Consider the following 24,215-nt stretch of genomic DNA (forward strand, 5'->3'; position numbering starts at 1 on the left):
TCAATATTAAAAAAGCAAACAACCCAATCCAAAAATGGGCAGAAGACCGAAATAGACATTTCTCCAAAGAAGACATACAGATGGCCAAGAAGCACATGAAAAGCTGCTCAACATCACAAATTACTAGAGAAATGCAAATCAAAACTACAATGAGGTATCACCTCACACCAGTTAGAATGGGCATCATCAGAAAATCTACAAACAACAAATGCTGGAGAGGGTGTGGAGAAAAGGGAACCCTCTTGCACTGTTGGTGGGAATGTAAATCGATACAGCCACTATGGAGAACAGTATGGAGGTTCCTTAAAGAACTAAAAATAGAATTACCATATGACCCAGCACTCCCACTACGGGGCATATACCCAGAGAAAACCATAATTCAAAAAGACACATGCACCCCAATGTTCATTGCAGGACTATTTACAATAGCCAGGTCACAGAAGCAACCTAAATGCCCATCGACAGATGACTGGATAAATAAGATGTGGTACATATATACAATGGAATATTACTCGGCCATAAAAAGGAAAGAAATTGGGTCATTTGTAGAGACATGGATGGACCTAGAGACTGTCATACAGAGTGAAGTAAGTCAGAAAGAGAAAAACAAATATCATATATTAACGCATATATGTGGAATCTAGAAAAATGGTACAGATGAACCAGTTTGCAAGGCAGAAATAGAGACACAGATGCAGAGAACAAACATACGGACACCAAGGGGGGAAAGCGGCAGGGGGTGGTGGTGGTGGGTTGAATTGGGAGATTGGGATTGACATATATACACTAATATGTATAAAATAGATAACTAGTAAGAACCTGCTGTATAAAAAAATAAAATAAAATTCAAAAAAAAAAAGGACTGGTCATAAATACTATAAGAGATACCTCATAATTGAGGAGTGTATTACTCAGTTTGGGGATTGTGTAGACCTCTGGCCTCAGTGTCACTTTCCTCTTTATTGATCACTTCTCTGGTGAGGTAGTGGTGCCCATTGGAGTTTGGCTTCAAGGAGAGAAGTGGGGTAAAGGAAGCAGATGTTTCCTTTGAGGATATTTTCATTAGGAAATTGGGTTGAGAAAGACAGAGCTGTGACCTCCAATTTCTCTTTTTTTGTGTGCCATGGAAAAAATATTGAACCCTTTGAAAATTGTAGATAATGTGGCAGTCTTATTATTTTTCTGCTGATCTTCAGCTCAACAGCTACTTCCTTCATGCAGTTTTATTAATACTGTTCTTTTTTTTTTTTTTTTTGGTATCCAACCTGGGTAACTGATTTTTATCTCCAAATTTTCAGGTTGTATGTATGTATGTATATGTATATGTGTGTGTGTGTATGTGTGCATACACACACACAGGTGCGTCTATGGTTTTTAATTAATTAGTTACCAGCCATTTTGCCCCTAGTAGTCTCTTTTCATCTGGCTAAATCTGAAAACCCCAGACAACTTTGAATAGCCATGGAGTTGTCTGAAAGGATTAAATTGGAATGATGTGAGACTCTTTGTCTAGTTCACAGGGCACTGAGGGAGTGGCCTTCTTGGGTGCAGGACATTAAGATGGTGTGCACTGTACAAGGAAAAGTCATCAGAGTCTAGGACTACTGCTTCTAGTCTCCAACTGGAAGGTGTTTGGGGGAGGGAGAAAAGGAGAGAAGAGCTTTAAAAATCATATGGAAGGAACGTATTACTCATGTTGTATAAGTAGTTTTAGTACCTTAGATCTGAGAGTGCTTTACAATTTTCAAAGCCCTTTAACTCAGAAGTCAGTGGAAGCACCTATTTTCTTGTACGCAGCTTGTTCCATTGTGACTAGAGTGGAGCCAGATAAGTTTCACTCTCAAGCGGTTACTCTCAGGCAGCAGCTTAATTTTTGCAGAAAAGCGGCAGCTGTGCAGAAAGTTCTCTCTGTCCTGCTTGGTGTCTCTAGTTCATGATCATTTCTTCTCATGCCAAAGAAAACATCCCTCCACCAGGCTGTCTGGGCTTCCTCTGAAAATCAGTTTGATCTAAATTCAACTGAAATCCTCTGTGAACCTGAGACAGCTCTGGAAGGGCTGGATAACCAGAGCGGGCGCCCACACACCCTCTGCACCGGGGCACAGAGTCCTAGGGCTGCAGGAAAGAGTCGTGCCCTTCGGTTCACCCTCTGGGCTGTTGTGTGTCAGTTGCAGACCATGAGCCAGCCCTGGTCCCATGGTATTTTTCCTGAGACCTGAGGACTCAACATTGTAGACAGGCTGAGAGAAATAAAAGTGCATATCTTCTGTATAACAGTTATCACCATTGTGTTTAATCGATTAACAGCTATATTTCCACTAGTTGGTGGATTCCTTGAGGGTAGAAACTGTGTCTCCTGTGTTTGCCACTCGTCCTGGTGCCTGGCATTTGGTTGGCTGCCTGAATTAATAAGGGTAAGATGTGATCAGCCTGGGCTCATGTGAGCCTTGGGGCCGAGGTGGAAGCATGAAGAGTATGGTTGCCCTGTGCTCCCCAGACTTTAGCCCCAGCCAGTGCCTCCTCCTTCTCTCCCCCCAGCTTCCCCCTCCACTACTCACCACACGCACCAGTGCTCCAGCCTCAGTTCCCTTCTCATGCCTGAAAAGAATTAAGTATATTCTTCCCTATTAAACAATAATATACCTGTCATCAATATATTTTCTCCCTATTCTTCCTCCGCGTAACCTGTTTTGTCCAAATCCCTTATTGCCTGTCCTTTTCCTATATTTTAATAACGAAACCCATAAAAATTTATCTTCCTGTGACATTTAAATTACCGGATGTAAATATATGAGCTGAGCCAGTAATAAGACTTCACCATTTAGTGAGAGAACCTAGTGATCATCCTAAAATTCCCCATGCGGAGACCTGCTGGATTCTAGTGTAGGTTGTAACAGGTGTTCAGCACCTTCTGAAATGGTCCCCAGGCACCCAGAGAGTAGGAATGGAAGCAGTGAGAAGATGTAAAATGTAGTCTGTTCCTCAAAAGAGCAGGTCTGGCAGGGGGACACTCATTCATCTAACGTTGTCATTCCCATCTCAACCCTAAGAAGTTCTTTCCCTTTCTATGCAGTGGGGCTCTGGGGGTGCCATGCTTTTTCTGATAACATCATGCTTCCCGACACTTGGTTGTAGGACCTCTTCATGATGAAACCTAATGTTTTATGTGCATTTGTTAATCCTGCAGTTGAACATCAAGGCTAAACCAAAATAGGGAAACAGTGACTGCAAACTAGGGCGAGTTTGTTCCCAGAGAGTTAGTTATTCCAGCTTTTACCTGGCATAAGAGCCCTTGTCAGTGGAGTGACCCTTTCTCATTTTCTTGTTTTTCTAGTTTTAAACTTTTCACCAGCAGTATAATGTGCAGTGGACACAAAGTCACAATCTTATATTACTATCGTAACACTCTTATTTAGGAATAGTAAGTGAGGTCTTGTTCTTGTTCTTGTTCTTGTTCTTCTGGACCAAACATTGGGACATCTGTTAGGCCTCAAAAGAAATTTTTTTTTTTTTTAGTAAAATAGTCTCATCTTAGAGATTAAATTTGTTGTGAAATGCTATATATATGTTACAAATATAAGTGCCAAAGAAAAATGACAAGTATGCTATGTTTGCTTAATTCTGTTTTTTAGTGGTTAATCTTCTACAGAAATTTGAGATTATAGAGGAATGTGTAATATTTTTAAAAACCATTACTGAATTCTGCAGTTTTGCAGGATTTATATATAAGTGTGTGCATGTATAACATAATACGTATATTTTTTATCTTCTCATCTATTTCTTGCCACTGCAGTTCTGTGGTTGCTATGGAGAAAGTTATGATACGGAGAAGCATCAGAAGGTTAAAAGTTCTTCCTGCATCTGGGACAGAAATAACAATCCCCCACGCCCTCTCTTTGTGCCCTCCCACTCATGTGATGATACCCGGTACTGCACCACCTATTGCTGACGGAGGATGGCTTGATGCCTTCTTTTAAAAATTACACAGGGGAGCTAATTCTCCTCTTTTTCACTTTTCAGTTTTATCACGTTTTCATTTTAGCATAGGCACAGAATGAAAGGAAAGAATAGGAACATTAGGGTGAATCGTCAACTCAGTACATTTTTGTTTTGTGTGGGTGGGCTTTTTTCTTCTATTTTATTTGTGTGTTTAAAATTTTAATTTATCCTTTATTTGCTGGTCCGAGGGAGGACAAGCTTAGAGAAAGGACCTGATGTAGAACAGTTGGGATTTGGTTAATCTGCTTAGAAATAACATTAATCAGTGTCTCAGATACTGTCAACAATACAGGGCCTTCTAGCCCCATTATCTTCCCCCATTCTCTTCCTGCTTGTTCTTCCTGCGCCATCTTTGGTTTCATTTAGATTTGTCTTTTTATTTCCTACCGGTTGTTTTCTAATGTTTTTTAAATATTTTTACTTCACATTTAATTTTTGAATTTCACTCCCGCTTTGTCATGGGAAAGTATTCAGTCTTTTAGCTTTTTACTAGGGGCTATGGAGGATATGAATATGCAGTAATACATCTACCAAAAGAAGTTTTCTCTTAACTTAAATATATGCTTAAGCATAACTTTGTATAGCTCTTAGTAATTAAAAAATCACAGTTGTAGGTATATGTCAAAAATAAGTATATGATCATAATTTTCCTGAGTTTCATGCCCCTGGGACAATTGTGAGTCTGGGTGAATATATACTTGCTTTCTTCTCTTCTTTCTTACCGCTTAATGCTACTTTGGGTTATCTTCCTGAGATCAGATTCAATTATTATGCATTAAGGACTTCCTTTAAGCCAGGTACTTAAAGTACACTTCTTCAAAGTGATCTGTGAGGTAGATATTTTTATCCCTTTTCTTAAAAATGCAAGAAAACTAAGGCTCAAAGGGTTTAAGTAATGTGTCTAAAGTTATACAGCTATAAGTAGCCGTGCCTGGATTCTAAGCCCCGCGCCCTTTTCACTGTTACTAGGAGGCCATATGAAGTACTGGTTAGGCAAGGCCAGGGAGTCAGAGTGGACATTGCTTTGAATCCCAGTTCTATCTGGGAATGTGTTTTAGCATCTCTGGACCTCAGTGTCCTCATGTGTAAAATATGATCAATAATCCTGTCATCTCCCAGTCTTGTTTGTCACTAAGCTTATATAAAGTGCTTAGAAGAGTATTTGGCATGTAAGTTCTTGATGAATTTTATCAAATGCATATTGGACATTTACTGTATTATTGGGCATATTGGACCTGGGCATATAGTTTCTACTTAGAATCTGCCTAGAAGGTTTCTGACAATTTCAAGGAAGCACAGGGTGCTGTGGAGGTATGTAAGAGGGCTGGAGGCCAGGGAAATTTTGAAATCTGAAGGATAGGTAGGAATTAGAAGGATCCTGTGTGTGTGTGTGTGTGTGTGTGTGTGTGTTTGTGTGTGTGTGTGTGTGTTTGTGTGTGTGTGTATGTGTGTGTGTGTGTGTGTGGCGGGGGAGTGTATTTCAAGCTATGGAAAGAGGCCATACAAATCCAGGAGAGGCCAGTGTATTCCTGGACCTGAGAAAAGTCCACTGTGGAAAAAAGTGCTGTAAGACTGGTTGGAAAAACAGGAAAAGGCCATATTCAGCAGGGTCTGAAGGTCATGGAAAGTACTTAGACACATTGTGTCAGTACCTAATTCTGATGTGATATTACCTCTGTCTGCGCTCTTAGATTTCTAAGAGTTTCTAATAGGATAGGTAACAAAATTTCCTACTTTCACATTTTTTAGTTGAGGTATAATTGACATAAACATTATATTAGTTTAAGGCGTGCAACATAATGATTTGATACTTGTATACATAATTGCAAAATGATCACCACGGTATGTCCAGTTAACATCTGTTCCCATATATATACAAAAAATTTTTTCTTATAATCAGAACTTTTAAGATTTACTCTCCTAGCTAATTTCAAATATGCAATAAAGTTTATTAACTATAGTCATCAGGCTGTACATTACATCCTCATGACTTCATAAGTGGAAATTTATACCTTTAGGCCTGCTATTTGGCCCGCCCTCCTGCCTTAGGCAGCTAACAATCTGTTTTCTATATCTTTGAGCTTGGTGTTTCTATTTTATTTTTTTAGATTCCAAATATAAGTGAGATAATGTGGTATTTATCTTTTTGTGTCTGACTTACTCCACTTAGCATAATGTTTTCATGGTCCATCCATGTTGTTGCAAATGGTAAGATTTCATTCATTTTTATGAATGAATAATATTCCATTGTACATGTACACCACATTTTCATTATCCATTCATCCATCCATGGACCTTTAGGTTGTTTCCATGTCTTGGCTATTGTAAGTAATGCTGAAACGGACATTTAGGTACAGATGTCTTTTCAAATTAGTGTTTTCATCTTCTTTGGATGGATACTGAGAAGTGGAATTATTGGATCATGTGGTAGTTCTATTTTTAATTTTTGAGGAACCTCCATATTTTTCATAGTGGCTGCACCAATTTATATTCCCACAAACAGTACAGTTTGTAAGAGAGAACAGTGGGTTCTCTTTTCTCCACATCCTTGCCAGCACTTGTTATTTCTAGTCTTTTTCATGATAGTCATTCTGACAGGTGTGAGGTCGTATCTCATAGTGGTTTTGATTTGCATTTCCCTGATGATTGATGAAAGATGAGGTTGAACATTTTTCATGTACCTGTTGGCCATCTGTATGTCTTCTTTGGAAAGATCCTCTGCCCATTTTTTAATTGGATTGTTTATTTTTTAGCTGTTGAGTTGTATGAGTTCTTATTTCCTCCACATTTCAAATCTCTTATTTTTTCATATTGTACACATTGAAGAATGCTTTAAACTAGTTAAAAGTTAAACTGGTACTGACACAAACATATCCCCCAAAATCAAGGAAATTAAAAAAAAATAGTGTTTAGTTTGGAAAGAGGCAGTGTTATTGGTGAACAAGAATAAAAATTTCAGTTGAGTCATTTTTAAAAAAGAATTTAATTGGTTTCAGAATATAACATCCTTCCTGATGGTTTCAGATGGCTTTATTTGTTCATAAATAACTCTACTTTTGATTTAGCCTCTTTTATCATATGAATGCTTCATTAAACAAATGGAGCTCGCTCATTATAGCCAAGTGGGGCTATATTCAACCATTTGGTGACGTTGAGCGTGCGTGGTTGTATTTAACAGTAAAAGCCATTTATCTGGCCTTTTGCCATCTGGAAACTCTAGTTAGTATTTCCCAATATAAATCTTCAGTCTGCTAACCAGATTGATACTGGCATTTAGCTACAGTGTCACAATATCAGAAAGGCCTACCCAAATATAAACTAAAGAACTCTGTAATTTCTTTAGAAAACACGACAAAACTAAGCCAGGAGAGAAAAGTACATTCTTCCACCCTAGTCATTGTCTGGGTTAAAAGCCTACATATTTAGAAGTTCTTTAGAAAGCTAAACAGTAAAAGCATTTTAATTTTTTTCTCCCTGGAAAAGGCCAGTGACTTGCACGTTCAGATTTGCCAAAAGGTTACCCCTGTAATAAAAGGTAACCATGAAATACTGAAAAAATAGCTCATAAACTGTCATTTTTCTCTCCCCATGCCCTGCCCTCTTTCTAAACAGTGATTTCTGAAATTTGAAAGCACAGTGATTTTTTTAAAAAAAGTCTTTCATATAATCCTTGGGACATTCAGATTTATTTTTAGATTATACTTATTCCTAGGACCTGCAAAGGTTTGCAAGACATGCTCTTCATCTACTTTCTTTAAGGCAAGTTAAATACAAATTTGAGACTCTCTTCTTATCAACGTGGCAATAAATTTAATATCGATTTTTATTGGGACTCCCTTCTCCACACTGCAAGGTCTCATGCAGAGACAAAACACTGGGGGACTCCTCTGGTCCTCTGCAGAGTAACTATTAACATGCCCCACGTTTGAGCCCACAGGGTTCATTGAAGTCTTGCTCTGCAGCTCTGTACTGTGTAGAACTCAGGGGATCTTGCAGTGACAGAGCCCCAGTGTCCAGGGGCAGCCATCCTTTTTGAGACACTTCTATTTCCCTTGGCCTCTGAGGAAAGCAGAGCTTGGATCCCCTCTTTTCTGGGAAGTTGGCTAGCATCCGTGCCCTTCCTAGTAGTCCCTTTTCTCCTTTCTTCAGCTCAGAGGCAGCCCCTCCTACCTCCTCTTCCCCCGGACAGTTTCCTCAGTGAAAGCCCAGGCTTTCCCTAGAGATAGCCTGTTTGTCTTTGGTAGTTTCAGCCTTCCACCTTGCAAAAGCCTCTGAGGTGAGGAAATACAGAGTGCTTGACAAAGAAAGGCTTAGAAGAGGTAGGGGAGAGGAAAAAGAAAGAGAAAGAACTTTTAATGTTTTCATTTACTGCTTGTTGTCATCAACATTTGTCCTATTCATGTCTGGCCATCACATGTTGGACAACATTTCTACATTTGGAGAAATTTCCACATCATGAATCCATCTCCTTAGGGTCAGAAGTGAGAACTCAAATTTCCAGCGTCTTTTGCTGCTTGGACTTCACTCTCCCGTCGGAGGCGCTTAGGTGAGACCACGACTTGGAAGAGAACCATGTGAGAAACGGGCTCTGTGCTGAGCGTAGGCAGCAGCAGGAGAGCGTGGCTCTGGGGGATGGTAGTGTTGTAGGGTTGAGTGCCTGGTAGAGACCTGGCATCAGTACTAGTTGCAGTAAGGTTTTGGCATTTAGGGTTTGATGACAGGGACAGATGCAGCAGTTTTCTCATCAAGCCAGTTCTACAGCATAGTTTTGGATGTTTTCCTAGAAGTTTAGCCTTGAGCTTGCTTGTTTTTCTAGTCAGCTCAGTGATTCTGTGAACTTAAAATCAGATTTATTGAGGTATAATTTACGTACAATAAAATACTGTTTTGGGTTTATTGTTTGTTGGGTTTTGACAGATGTTTACAGTCTCCTAATAATCACCACAATCATGATACTGAATATTTCTATCACCCCAAAGAGGTTATGTCCCCATGTAGTCTTCTCTGTGCCCCCTTTCCTCTCTGCCCTAACTCCAGCCCATTTTCTGCCCCTGTGGTTTTCCCTTTTACGTAATACCGAATTTTTTAAAACTGTGAATACATATTGTATATAGTTTTTGTTTCTGTGTTCTTTCACTTAGCATAATGCCTTTGATATTTATCCATGTTGCATATATCAGTAGTTTCTTTCTGTTAATGAGTAATTTTCCAGTGTATGCCATAATTATTTTATCCATTCACAAGTTGCTGGACATTTGAGTTTTTTCCAGTTTTTTTGGCTATTGTGAATAAAGATGCTATATGAACCTATAAAAAAACCTATGCATATAGGGTTTTTTTTGTGTGTGTATGTATGTTTTTACATCTCTTGGATAAATACCTAGGATTGGAATTGCTGGATAGTATGGTTAAGTGTATATTTAACTTTGTTAGAAACTGTGAAAATATTCCCAAATGACTGTACCACTTTGTAGTCCTTCCAGAAATGTATGAGGTTTCGAGTTGCTCTGCATTTTGGGCAAAACTTGGTATTGTCAATCATTTTAATTTAACTCATTCTAGTTGATGTGTAATAGTATCTCAATGTGTGTTTGTTTTTTTTTTCATTTTTAAAGTCTTTATTGAATTTGTTACAATTTTGCTTCTGTTTTATGTTTTGGTTTTTTGGCTGTGAGGTCTGTGGGATCTTAGCTCCCTGACCAGAAATCGAACCCACACCCCCTGCATCGGAAGGCAAAGTCTCAACCACTGGACCTCCAGGGAAGTCCCCTCAATGTGATTTTTTTTTTTTGGGGGGGGGGGATTTTTTTTTTTTTATTCAAACAGAAAGTGACAAAAATTATACTCATTCTCATCAGTTCACTCAGTCCCATGTAATTAATTTTTTTTATCTTGATCTTTTGTTAGCACTTTTATGAGTTCATCAGTTTTTCATTAGAGTTCTGAAAATGCTTATTCATTCAGTTCAGCAGTACTGTCGGTTACCAGAAACCTGTACTTGTCAGTCTTTTCCATGAATTTCTTGAAGATGAAACCCTTTTATAGGAACATATTTGCAAAAGCATCAGAGTACACCCAGAACTGTCTGTAAATGACAAAAGACTTAAAAATGACCACGGTTAAAGATTTGATGAAAGTTCATAATAATGCAGTTGACAAGAAAATTACTTATTTCTGCGATATACATTTTATAGTAATAACTAGCATTATGACTTATAACATCATACCAGAACATATAAGATTTTTAGAAATTTCATGTAATGTCTGAAACATTTATATTAACATATTTCCATACAAATACCCAATGAAAGTTTAGTATTAGTTGTTTTGTTTGTTTGTTTTTTTATACTCAATGTGATTTTAATTTCCATGTTGACTAATGAAATTGAGTAATAAGAATTTTCATATTCTTATTACTCATTTGTATGTTGTCAATGGTGCGCTTAAAAAATTGGGTTGTTTGTCTTACTGAATTGTAAGAGTTGTTTATATGTTGTAAATACAAGTCCTTGATGTGTTTTGAAAATATTTTCTTCCAAACTGTGGCTGGTTTTTGATTTTCTTAATAGTGTCTTTTGAAGACAAGAAATTGTTAATTTTGAAAGACTAATTTATCAATTTTTTAAATAGTTCATGCATTTTGTATCCTAAGAAGTCTTTTCCTAACTCAGAGTCATGGAGACTTTCACCTACGTTTCCTTACAGAAATTTCATAGTTTTCACTCCTACATTTAGGTTTTTGATCCATTTCAGGTTAACTTTTATATAAGGTGTAAGGTAAGGGTAAAGTTAATATTTTTGCATATGGAGGTCCAGTTCTTCCAGCACTGTTTTTTGAAGAGTATCCTTTTCCCACTGAACAGCCTTGAAATCTTTGTTGGAAATCAATCGACCATATTTGTGTGGATCTGTTTCCATACTCTCTGTATGTCTGTCCTAATGCCGATCCTACACTATCTTGATTACCGTAGCTTACAGTAAGTTTTAAAAATCAGGTATCACAAGTCCTCAAACTTTTTTTTCTTTTCAAAATTTGGCTATTTTAATCTTCACTTTTACACATACATTTTAGAAGCAATTTGTTTATTTCTACAAAACAGTTCACTGGAATTTTGATTAGGATTGTATTAAATCAATAGATGAATTTTGGGAGACTTGACATCTTAAAAGTATTGTCTTTTGATTAATGGCCATGGTTTATCTCTTTATTTATTTAGGTCCTTAAATTTTTCTCAGGAAAGTTTTGTAATTTTCATTGTATAGGTCTTGCAGATATTTTGTTAAAGTTATTCCCAAGTGTTTCATCTTTTTGGTGCTATTGTAAAAGTGGTATTATTTTTAAATTTTAATTTCCAAATATTCACTGCTATTATATAGAAATATAGTTGATATTCATATATTGACCTTGACTTCTGCAGCCTTGGTAAACTAATTTATTAATTAGAATTTTTTGCTTTTTAGTAGGTTCATTAGAATGTTTAATGTAGATGATTGTGTAATCTGCAAATAATCTGTACAGTTTTATTTTTTCCTTTCCAATCTATATGCCTTTTGCTTCTTATCTTTGACTTATTGCAATGGCTAGGACCTCCATGTTGAATGGATGTGGTGAGAGCAGACATTCTTTCCTTGTTTCTGATCATAGGAGGAAAGCAACTTTAGCCATTAAGTGAAAGTTGTCTTTTATCATTAAATATAATGTTAGCTCTCTATTTTTTTGTAGATGCTTGTTATCCATTTGTGGAAGTTTCCTACTCTTCCTTGTTTGAAGAGAGTTTTTATAATAAACAGATACTGATTTTTGTCACTTTTTCGGTACCCATTGAAAAGTGTGTGTGTGTATTTTTTTTAGTATATTGGCTTGGTAAATTATATTGATTTCAAATACTGAGTGAACCTTGCATTTAAAAGGGTAAACATCACTTTTGTCATTATTAATTATTTTTCTATATATTGCTGGATTCAGTTTGCTAATATTTTGTTAAGGTCTTTTATGTCTATATTTAGAAGGGATGTCAGTCTGTAATTTTCTTTGCTTGTATTGTCTTTGTTGGATTTTGGTATTAGGGTAATGTAAGCCTCATAAAATGAGTTGGGGAGTGTTCCCTTTTTTTTCTGGAAGAATTTATATATGGAATTGGCATTATTTTTTCATTAACTGTTTGGCAGAGTTCACAGTTGAAGCCATTTGGACGTGGTGTTATCTCGGTGGAAGAATTCTTAAATGCAAATTAATTCATTTTTAAAAAAATGAACATAGGGCTAGTCAGGTTATATCTTTTACAGAGAGCTTTGGTAGTTTGTGTCTTTCAAGGGATTTGTTCATTTCATCTGTTTCCAAGATATTAGCATAAAGTTATTTATAATATCCCTTTATTATTCTTTTAATGCCTCTGGGATCTACAGTTATGTCCTTTCCTTCATAATGGTAATTTGTCTTTTCTTTTATTTTCTTGATAAGTCTGGTTAGAGATTTATCAATTATTGACTTCTCAGAGAACCAGCTTTTGATTTCAGTGATTTACTCCATTAATAATTTTCCTGTCTTCATTTTCATTGAATTCTACTGTTATTTTTATACTTTTCTCTTCTGACTTACTTTTGATGTAATTTTCTTTTCCTAGTTTCTTAAGGTGGGTGTTTAAGTTGTTGATTATAAACCTTCTTCTTTCATACTGTGAGCATTTAGATGCTATTAATTTTCCTCAAAGTAGTGCTTGGTTGCTTGCCTTAAATTTTGATGTGTTGTATTTTCATTTTTATGCAATTCAAAAAATTTTCTGATTTTCCTTGTAATTTGGCCTTTGACCTGTGAATTATTTAGAAGTTGATTTTTATAAATATTTGATGATTTTCTATATTTCTTTCTGTTGAGTTATAATTTAATTCACATTCCCTGTGTGATTTTAATTACTTTAAATTGGTTAAAGTTTATTTTGTAGCTCAGAATATGGTCTGTCTTCGTGAATGTTCCATGTGCATTTGAAAATAATGTGTATTCCATGATGCTGGGTAGAGTGTCCTAAAAAATCTCAGTTATGTTAAGTTCATTTGTACTGTTGTTTAGGTCTTCTGTATTTTCACTGATTTTTTTCTTATTTATTGATTTTTATATATTTGTTTTATGTAATTGTCAATGACAGAAAAGTGTTCCACTCTCTAACTATGATTGAGACTTTTTTCTTTTTATCCTTTCAGTTCTATCAGTTTTTGCTTCATGTACTCTGAAGCTCTGTTGTTAGATGCATACACATGACTATTATGTTCTTGATGAATTGACCCCTTTATCATTATTTAATGTCCCTCTTTATTCCTATTTTGGTGATCTAGTTCTCTCTTCACATGCTGCTTCTTTCAGACTCTCCAACAAGAAGGAAGGTCCTATTGGGGTTGCCAGGCACCGTTGTGTTTGGTACATCTTTTGACAAGGATCTTATGACAGCTATCTCATAAACAACCGTCTGGTCTACACGTGACTGATTTGGTCAGGTGCTGATTTCTGGTATACAATCACTTGTAGCCAGGATGTGAATGAGATCCTGTGTTAAAACCATGGTGACCTATGTAAGGAATTGCTTCATTCTGCTTTCCCTGAGGGGAATTTTGGCTGTGGTAGCCACCATAATATCATGTTCATCATAACACTGCAAATCTTGCATCTGCTTTTGTGGCTTGCTTCTTTAGACAGCTAATTATAATCACATTACTCATTTTTACAGAAGGATTTGCAAACACAGATGTTCATAGGAGTCAGGCAGGGATCCTGACGAGAAAAGTGGGCTATATTGTAGATAATAGGGAGTGGTGGGGATTGTGGCAACGTGGAGAGCTCAAAATTTGTGTGAAGGGGCAGCACTAATTAATTGCCATGAGAAATTCAGGCCCACTATTACTCTTACAGTTTTTTAAGATAAGTTGGTAATCTAGAGTTTTGTATTATTTAATTGTAAGTAATTCAAAGTACTTAAAAACTCTGAGTGGGTCATATAATATAGGCCAAACACAATATGTATGTAAATCATCTGTAACCTTGCCAGACTGTAGTCAGCCTGTAAGGGAATTCCTAAATGGAATAGAACAACTATGTCCTAAGTCAGATGTAAAATTAGGGGAGGGTGATAATAATGGGAGACTTGCTGTAGAAGATTCTGATCAAGGTCACATGGAGTGTTAGGAATTATTGCTGAGTAGAAGTCTCCCATATAATAGATATGCCATGGCACAAAGGGGCCGAGTAGGCAGATGTGTATACTTTTGATCACTTGAAAAGTGACAAAGGGGCATGCTAATGTAGAATGTGAGCATTGGTTCAGTACAAGGCCTTGGCCTCCCTCTGGACCTCTGTCTCATCTCTGGACCTGCTCTTTGGAACTATACCTGAGGAAATCATTCCTATACCTGGGTCCCCTGGTGTGCTATTTGCCATTGGCATACTTCCTGAGGGATGTTTGTGGCTGAAGAGGAGGAGCCAGTGAGAATGCACTACAGTGGCATTTAAAGGGGCACCATAATACCATGGAAATACAATACTGTGATATCGTGGGACATGTATGGGGCTACAGTGCTCCAGTCAGAAGATGAGGATGTGTAATTTTATGGTAACCTGCCTTTGTGTACCAACCATAAAGTATGCATATTGTGTACAGAGACTTGGCAGTGGTTCTGTAAATTGATTAATGTCGATGACCAGTGCATAATAAAGCCGTCTACACTGATCAAATTAACCAGATATTTACTCTTCATTTAGTTTAGTGCTGTGTTGATGGCCAAAACCTAATTTAATGTCAGTTAACACAAACATTGTTTTTTAGTTAAAATGGCAGTTAAAATTATATAATAATAACAATTGTAAAGATAATTTCATCTGATTAAAATTTGCTTAAAATATGAAGAGAAAGTGATTTCTTTAAAAATCACTACAGTAAAATAAATAGCTAGTGGGAAACAGCTGCATAGCACAGGGAGATCAGCTCGGTGCTTTGTAACTACCTAGAGGGGTGGGATAGGGAGGGTGGGAGGGAGACGCAAGAGGGAGGAGATATGGGGATGTATGTATATGTATAGCTGATTCACTTTGCTATAAAGCAGAAACTAACACACCATTGTAAAGCAATTATACTCCAATAAAGATGTTAAAATAAATAAATAAATAAAATATTTAAAACTTAAAAAAAATAAAAAATAAAAATCACTGCAATGTTAGAGACTTGTGTTATTCCATAATTTCCTTCAGGAAACGAGTATAGCATACAATTTTTGTTTTTTTGAAATTTATTTCAGTCTGATGGAACTACAAAACTTAATTTGAACAGGTTAGATGGATTTTATAATTTTTATATGCACGAAACAGCACTTATGAAATCATATGGGAATCATATAAGCCAATAGGCATTATGTGACCGCTGATATTAACATTTGGGGCAAAAGGACAGCATAGGTCCTCCAAAATGCCATAAGATCCTGTTGATGCTTTGCTGACCATATTCCTGGAGGGAAGTGGTCTGGCAGTTGAGCTGATCCTGAAACATGAACACATGCTCCATAGACATCAGCAAACACTCTATTTCGACATCTCAGTTAGATTCTTGTGCCAGTCCTGCTTCTGAACTTCAGGTGTTCTGGCTCTGATGGATTTGTAGGGGAGTCCTTGTGTCCTTTGAGTCTAGCCAATCACTGTAAAATGTCCTTTGTCTCTTCTCTTGGCTATGCAGTGTGGATGATCCCTCTTCAGACTTCTAAGGATTCTTTGCTGCCAGCTTCTTTTCCTCTAGCATGTACCTCTTAGTCTGAGAAAATGTGAATTTCTTCTTGCTTTAAATCTTGGGAAATAGAGGTCTAAAGAAAGAGTATACACAACCGTTATTTATGGTTTCAACTCCTGGGAGGAAACAGGGCCATGTGCTTTATGTCTTTCTTGTTTAATTGCTAGGAGTCATTCAGAATTCATGAGTTGACTTAATTTTTCTTGGGTGAACGTACTAAGAAAAGAGTCAAGTCTGCAAAATGCTGCCAATTCAACTCTTAAATTATGCATTTTACATGTAAATATTGCAAATTGTAAGATATTTTAAATGAATTTTTAATTCAGTATTTAGCATTAAAGTTTAAATTCCTGCCCAGAATTTCAAACATGGAAATACACTCTAACAGGAAATAGGGTTTTTAGGTTTTTGGGTTTTTTTTAATAAAATAGAAAAAAAAGAAGCATTTAAAATGTGAAACACACCCATTTCCTTCCTTCTTACTCTTTCTAAGAAATTCTCAATTATATTCAGTTGAATCAGTATGTTACATAGGAATCCTGAGACACAATCACAAAGCAACTTTTTGTCTTCCACATCTTTTAAAATTTATTCAAGATCCAGTTTTTCTTTTTCTAGATGAAAATTTAAGCAGGTTACACAACTTTTCTGATCATTCTTAGGTTAAAAATAAAACAAAGTGGGCTTCCCTGGTGGCGCAGTGGTTGAGAGTCTGCCTGCCAATGCAGGGGGCACGGGTTCGAGCCCTGGTCTGGGAAGATCCCACATGCCGCGGAGCAACTGGGCCCGTGAGCCATAATTACTGAGCCTGCGCTTCTGGAGCCCGTGCTCCGCAACAAGAGTGGCCGCGATAGTGAGAGACCCGCGCACCGTGATGAAGAGTGGCCCCCGCTTGCCACAACTAGAGAAAGCCCTCGCACAGAAACAAAGACAACACAGCCATAAATAAAATAAAATTAAAAAAAAAAAAAAAAGCAAAGCAAGAAAATCTTAATTTATACAGAGAAATATATGTGTAGTTCTCAGAAAGCCAGTGACCCACCCTCTAGTCCAGAGGTCTGCCTCCAGCTTCTTTCTCCTGGAAGACTCATTACACAGCCCTCTGGGACAGAATCTAAGGGAACCCACATGTGATCCATTCAGATGCCCTTTGCCCTGACATATTCAGGGAAGGTAGCCCCTTTTGCTGGGTGGGAATGGAATGGAACTTATAGCACACCACAGCTCTCCACAAAATCTATTTCCAGACATTCATGCCTGACCCATTTATTCTCTGTGTAGTCCTAAAAGTTATATAGCCAGTTTTCAGCTGTCTTTGTACAAATCCTTCAGGGTAGTTGATCTTCAAACTCGCTTTGAATGGGCATCATCAGAAAATCTACAAACAACAAATGCTGGAGAGGGTGTGGAGAAAAGGGAACCCTCTTGCACTGTTGGTGGGACTGTAAATTGATACAGCCACTATGGAGAACAGTATGGATGTTCCTTAAAAAACTAAAAATAGAACTACCATACGACCCAGCAATCCCACTACTGGGCATATACCCTGAGAAAACCATAATTCAAAAAGAGTCATGTACCAAAATGTTCATTGCAGCTCTATTTACAATAGCCAGGACATGGAAGCAACCAAAGTGTCCACCGACAGATGAATGGATAAAGAAGACGTGGCACATATATACAGTGGAATATTACTCAGCCATAAAAAGGAATGAAACTGAGTTATTTGTAGAGAGGTGGATGGACCTAGAGACTGTCATACAGAGTGAAGTAAGTCAGAAAGAGAAAAACAAATACCGTATGCTAACACATATATATGGAATCTAAAAAAAAAAAAGGTCATGAAGAACCTAGGGGCAAGACTGGAATAAAGATGCAGACCTACTAGAGAATGGACTTGAGGATACGGGGAGGGGGAAGGATAAGCTGGGACAAAGTGAGAGAGTGGCATGGACATATATACTCTACCAAATGTAAAATAGATAGCTAGTGGGAAGCATCCGCATAGCCCAGGGAGATCAGCTCGGTGCTTTGTGACCACCTAGAGGGGTGGGATAGGGATGGTGGGAAGGAGAGAGATGCAAGAGGGAAGAGGTATGGGGACATATGTATATGTATAACTGATTCACTTTGTTATAAAGCAGAAACTAACACACCATTGTAAAGCAGTTATACTCCAATAAAGATGTTAAAAAAAAAACCCCAAAAAACAAAAGCTCACTTTGAATGGGCATCATCAGAAAATCTACAAACAACAGATGCTGGAGAGGGTGTGGAGAAAAGGGAACCCTCTTTCACTGTTGGTGGGAATGTAAATTGATACAGCCACTATGGAGAACAGTATGGAGGTTCCTTAAAAAACTAAAGATAGAATTACCATATGACCCAGCAATCCCACTACTGGGCATATACCCAGAGAAAACCATAACTCAAAAAGACATATGCACCCCAATGTTCATTGCAGCACTATTTACAATAGCCAGGTCATGGAAGCAACCTAAATGCCCATTGACAGACGAATGGATAAAGAAGATGTGGTACATATATACAATGGAGTATTACTCGCCATAAAAAGGAACGAAATTGAGTCATTTGTAGAGACATGGATGGACCTAGAGACTGTCATATAGAGTGAAGTAAGTCAGAAATGGAAAAACAAATATCTCATATTAACGCATATATGTGGAATCTAGAAAAATGGTACAGATGAACCGGTTTGCAAGGCAGAAATTGAGACACAGATGTAGAGAACAAATGTATGGACACCAAGGGGAGAAAGCAGGGGATGGTGGTGATGGTGGTGGGATGAATTGGGAGATTGGGATTGACATATATACACAAATATGTATAAAACAGATAACTAATAAAAAATAGCTTTTAAAAAAACTCGCTTTGATATCTCATATCTTATATCTGACATTTTAAGGTGTTGGATGACTTTCAAAATTATCTTTCATAGAGAATTCTGATAGCTAAAGAGCAAAATAGACTTTTTATGTCAAGTTCTGTATACATGAGACTGAGAGTTGAGCAGATATATTTACAATTAAATTGAGTTTTTATTGCTCAGTGTTGGTTCTGTTGGTAAAGAACTATCTCTTCGCCTTAATCATACTACAAGTAATCGTATCATTTGTTTTCAGAGTTATGGTCTGTGGAAGAGTTTGGAATAGTAGAAAATATACTCTATTGGAAGTCAGAAGAAATAGGTCCTATCTTAAGACCTTTGGCAAGTCTATCTCTTTGGACCTAGTATCTTCGTGTGCAAATTGAATTAGATCAATTAAGCAATATATATTTATTGAGTTCATATTGTGTGCTTACAGTAATGGAGTTACTCTGGAGTTAATGTACCTCACAGTATTCTGAGGATGTTATCTTAAATAATCACACTGATGAAAATATGATTACAAGTTTGAATAGTGTTCAGAATAACAAGAACACTGCTTTATGAGACCCTGACCTAAGCTGAGGGGTCAGGAAATGCTCGTCTGTGAGAAAGTAGCACTTGAGCTAATATGAAGAATGAGTAGGAGGTAATATATTAAGTAAAAGATTGGGTGTGGAACAGAGCACATCAGAGGAGAGACAGAGGACAGAGCGAAGGCTGTGATGGAAGTAGTCAAGAGAAATTTTATTGGTAAAATGGATCAGATTTGATCGTGGACTGGGTTTGGGAGATGATGAGAGAGTAGAAGGAATCAAGAAAGATTTCTAAATTTCTGACTTGTCTAACTTGATGGCTAGTTGAGCCATTTGCTAGCACAGGGAATTCTAAAAAGGAGCCAGATATACAGGGGATGCAGGCATGGTGGGGAAGATCAAAAGTCTGATCTTGGATGAGTTATCTTTGAGATTTCTGTGTGGAGATGTCTAGGAGGCAGTTGTATATAAGAGGAGAGGTTTGGGTTAGTTAAATTTGGAAGCCATTGCCTTGTATATGAGAAATGAACCCATGATAGTGAATGAGAGTCTGAAGGGAGAGAGCTTAGAATAAGAAAAGACAGCCGATTGAGGAATGCCAACATTTAATAGCTGGGTAGAGAAGGGAGAAACAGCAGAAGAGACTGAGAAGTGTCCAGAGATATGGAAGGAAAACCAGAAGTAAATTACATCACTGAAGCTAAGGGAAAGCTGTGTTTCAAGAAGGAGAGGGGAATGGTTATCACTGCTAGATGCTACTGAGAGTCCAAGAATGAATTCAAGAGTCATGGAGCCATCAGGAGGTCTCTGGGAAACCTAGGGAGAACTATGTTAAGAAGTAATGGTGGCAGGAGTGGATTGAAGACTAAATGTAGAAGAGTCTGGAGAGAGGGAAGTCCCTGGAGGGAACTGTGGGGTGGAGGGAGGGAGGAATTTTGTTCTAAGTGGAAATACTTGAGTATGTTTAAATGCTGTCAGGAAGTCTCCAGTGCAGAGCAAGAGGCTGAGGCTACAAGAGAGGGGACAGTCTATGATAAGGTTACTAAGGAGGCCAAGAGGATGAAATATAAATTATGCTCACCTGAGAGGTTGACCTTAGATGAACTTCTCTAATCTAAGAGGAGAGAGGAAGAAGAGGGTAAGGCAGATCAAAGCTGACTTGGAAGCAGGAAGTTGAGGGAGTTTTTATCTGATGGCTTTATGTAAAAGTCCATACTAACTTAAAATTTGGTGATTGTATAATATAGTAGTGATGATAAAAACAAACATTTATGGACTGATTTCTGTGTGTTATGTGTGGTCTTTAAGTATATGTTCTCTGTAGATAAACTGTCTGGATTTGAATCCAGAGCTTACCATTTCCTTGAGCTATGTGACCTATAGCTGGTTTTTATTCTCTCTGGGCCTAAATTTCTTATGGAAAAGAAATTATATATGAGATATAAGATACTTTATAGTATTAAATGAGTTTGTGTGTGTATACGTGTATGTACATGTATATGTTTACATATGGTGCTTCATGTGGACTCGCTATGTGGTCAGTGTGCCCTAAATGTCAGCTAGCAATAGTGGTGTGGTAATGGTCACTGTCAGCCGTCAGCATCTGGTATTGCCCTCATCATACCCTTCTAACGATGTGATGATGGTATTAGCCCTATTTTACAGGTGAGGCAATGGAATCAGAGAATAAGTGACTTATTTGAGGCCACACAGTTAAGTAGATGAAAGAGCCAGATTTAAAACTAGACCTATCCAGCTTCAAACCCATACTTTTACAAGTTCTGAAAGTGGCTTATCTAGAGTATTTATTCGGCACCTATCTCAATGCTTGAGATTTCAGGGTTAACCTTATGTAAAAATGTGAGATAAATGAAGTCAGTCTTTCACAGCTTCTGCCACCCCGGAGGCCTGCCCTCTGCCAGCAGACCTGCTCTGTTTCCCTCAGCTCCCACCCTGATCCTGTGAATCTACTCTTCCTTTACTGGAATCCTATCGTATTTTGGTAGTTTTCCCATCTACATCTTTATCTTTCATTATTAGTCTGTCTTGCCCTTTTTTTCTTTTTAAAATTTGTATCAAAGATTGTGTGAGTTCAGCTTAAAAATAGTAAATTGAGGGTGGGGGGTATATGTTATCCTGTATAGTTAGTTTAAGGGGCAGTGTATTCCCTACACTTCTTCCTTGGAGTATTATCTGAAGAATGAAGTGATGGAGGTTTTTTGCCAGTTTGGTTTCCACACTTACTTTTAAAAATCTCCATTGCATTTATCATAATGATCATAGCAAATATTCTCCGTTAACCCACTTCTACCCATGAGGTGACTTCTTCCTGCCGTTGCCTGTTCCATGCTCAAGTAACCTCCACTTTCTGCCTCTTAGCACCTGAGGTTCATTCAACTTTCCTTTTTAAAACTTAGAGACTTTCCCTCATGTTATTTAACTTAGAGACTTTTCTTGATGTTATCAAGTGCTTTATATTCTACCACAGATGGCTCATTTTATGAAACATTTTATCCTGTAAATTTAACTCCTAAGAGCATCATTGGACTATATGTGAAGAGCACAAAGTTTTATGGAAGGAAGGTGTTATGTATGTTTATTTTTTAAACAAATTGTAATCATGACAGTATGTTATTGTGTTACTTTTTTGGGTGAACTGAGGTAATATCACTTCAAAATAAAACGGTTTGAGATACTGCCATGGACTTAATGGATTTTTCATAGTTAGAATAGCTTCTTTATTGGATCCCTCTGACCTATTTTAATCTCCTGTTATTCCCATATTGTACTATAGTCCCAGGGGGCAGGCATTCTTTTCAGAAAAGATAACAGTTGATTTTGACTTGTCAGGAGTTAGCTCTGGTAAGTTACTGTTTTCTTTTTTTTGAATTTTAATAGCAATACTGAGGTGTAATTTACATTCCAAAGAACTCACCCATTTAAAGTATAAACTTCGGGCTTCCCTGGTGACGCAGTGGTTAAGAATCCGCCTGTCAGTGCAGGGGACACGGGTTCGAGCCCTGGTCTGGGAAGATCCCACATGCCGCAGAGCAACTAAGCCCGTGCGCCACAACTACTGAGCCTGTGCTCTAGAGCCTGCGAGCCACAACTACTGAAGCCCGCGTGCCTAGAGCCCGTGCTCTGCAACATGAGAAGCCACTGCAATGAGAAGTCTGCACACCGCAGCAAAGAGTAGCCCCCGCTCGCTGCAACTAGAGAAAAGCCCGTGTGCAGCAACGGACACCCAACACAGCCAAACATAAATAAATAAATAAATAAATTTATTTTTTAAAAAAAAGTATAAAATTCAATTATTTTTAGTAAATTTATACAACCATCAAAACAATACAGTTTTAGAAGTTTTCCATTGCATTAGAAAGTTCCATTGAACCTATTTACATCAATCCCTTTTCCCTTCTCTCTTGCCCCATGCAGCCACTGATTTGCTTCCTGTCTCTATGGATTTGCCTTTTCTGGACATTTCATATAAATGGAATAATACAGTATGTAGGCTTTTGAATCTGCCTTCTTTCACTTAGCAAAATGTTTTTGAGAGGCTCATCTTTGTTGTAATATGTATCAGTAGCTTGTTGCTTTTTATTTCTGAATAGTATTTCATTGCATGGATATACCACATTTTGTTTATCCATTCATCAGCTGATGGATATTTGTATTATTCCCATTTGGAAGTATGATACCAGTAATGCTGTTATAAGCATTCATGGTCTTTGTGTGGGCATATATTTTCATTTTACTTGGGTAGATTCCTAGGAATGGAATTTCTGGGTTATATGGTAAGTTTGTTCCATGTCTGTGTTAAACTTTTTAAGAAACTGAAACTATTTTCCGAAGTGACTGTACAATTTTACATTTCCACCAGCAGTGAATGAGGAGGATTCCAGTTTCCCTACATCCTTGTTCAGCACGTGGTTTTGTCTTGATTATAACCATTCCACTGGATGTGTGATGATACCTTATTGTGGTTTTAATATGCAGTTTCATAGTGAATAATAATGTTGAGCAGCTTTCCATGTGCTTGTTATTAACCTTTGTTGAAATACATACTCAGATGTTTTGCCCATTTAATATTAGGTTGTTTGTCTTTTTATTATTGAGTTGTAATCGTTCTTTATATATTCTGTATACAAGTCCTTTATCAGATATGTAAGTTACAAATATTTTTTCCCAGTCTATACCTTGGCTTTTTATTTTTTTAATTAAGTCTTCTGAATCACAGAAGTTTTTCAAAATTTTAATCAAGTTCAGTTTATTAATTGTTTTCTTTTACGGTTTATGGTCCTGGTGACATAACTAAGACCGCTTTGACTAATCCAAGGCCGCAAAGGTTTTCTTCTATGTTTATTTCTAGAAGTTTAATAGTTTTAGCTCTTACATTTAGGTCTATGATACATTTTGAGTCGATTTTTGTGTATGCTGTGAGGTAAGGGTCTGAGTTAAATTTTTTACATATTAATATTGAATTGTTCCAGAATCATTTTTGAAAAGACTATTTTTTCCCTCATTTAATTGTCTTGTACCTTTGTTGAAAAGCATTTGATCATAAATAAATAGAGTTTATTTCAGAACGATCAATCCTGTGCCAATTTTCTGGTGCTCTGTCCTTATGCTAGTATTACACTGTCTTGATTGCTATAGCTAATTTATAGCAAATTTTGAAATCAGATAGTGTAACGTCTCCAAATTTGTTCTTGTTTTTCAATATTCTTTTAGCTATTCTAGTTCTTTGCCTTGTCATGTGTTTTAGAATTAGCTTGTCAGTATCTGCAAAAAGCGTGCTGCGATTTTGATTGGCATTGCTCTCCATCGTAGATCTATTTGGAGAGGATTGGCATCTTAACAGTGTTGATTCTTCCAACCCATGAACATTGCATATCCATTTATTTAGTCTTATTTGATTTTTCATCAGCATTTTATAGTTTTCAGGATATAGATCCTGAACATATTTTGTTGGATTTATATATAAGCATTTAATTTTACAGTGTGTTATTGTGTAATGATTCTTTAAAATAC

The 24,215-nt window shown here is 37.2% G+C and overlaps 1 protein-coding gene and 1 long non-coding RNA gene across 5 annotated transcripts in view; both read left to right on the forward strand.

The window, feature by feature from the left end:
* IGSF11 (immunoglobulin superfamily member 11) overlaps window positions 1-24,215 on the forward strand; it is a 160,898-nt gene that overhangs the window by 94,864 nt on the left and 41,819 nt on the right. The window lies entirely within an intron of this gene.
* On the forward strand, window positions 16-23,723 carry LOC309659897. The gene is made up of 2 exons (XR_014263033.1): window positions 16-5,423; window positions 5,474-23,723. It is a non-coding gene; the product is annotated as an uncharacterized lncRNA (long non-coding RNA).

This window comes from Balaenoptera physalus, assembly GCF_965194825.1.
Source record: "Balaenoptera physalus genome assembly, chromosome: 4".
Classification (NCBI taxonomy): Eukaryota; Metazoa; Chordata; class Mammalia; order Artiodactyla; family Balaenopteridae; genus Balaenoptera; species Balaenoptera physalus.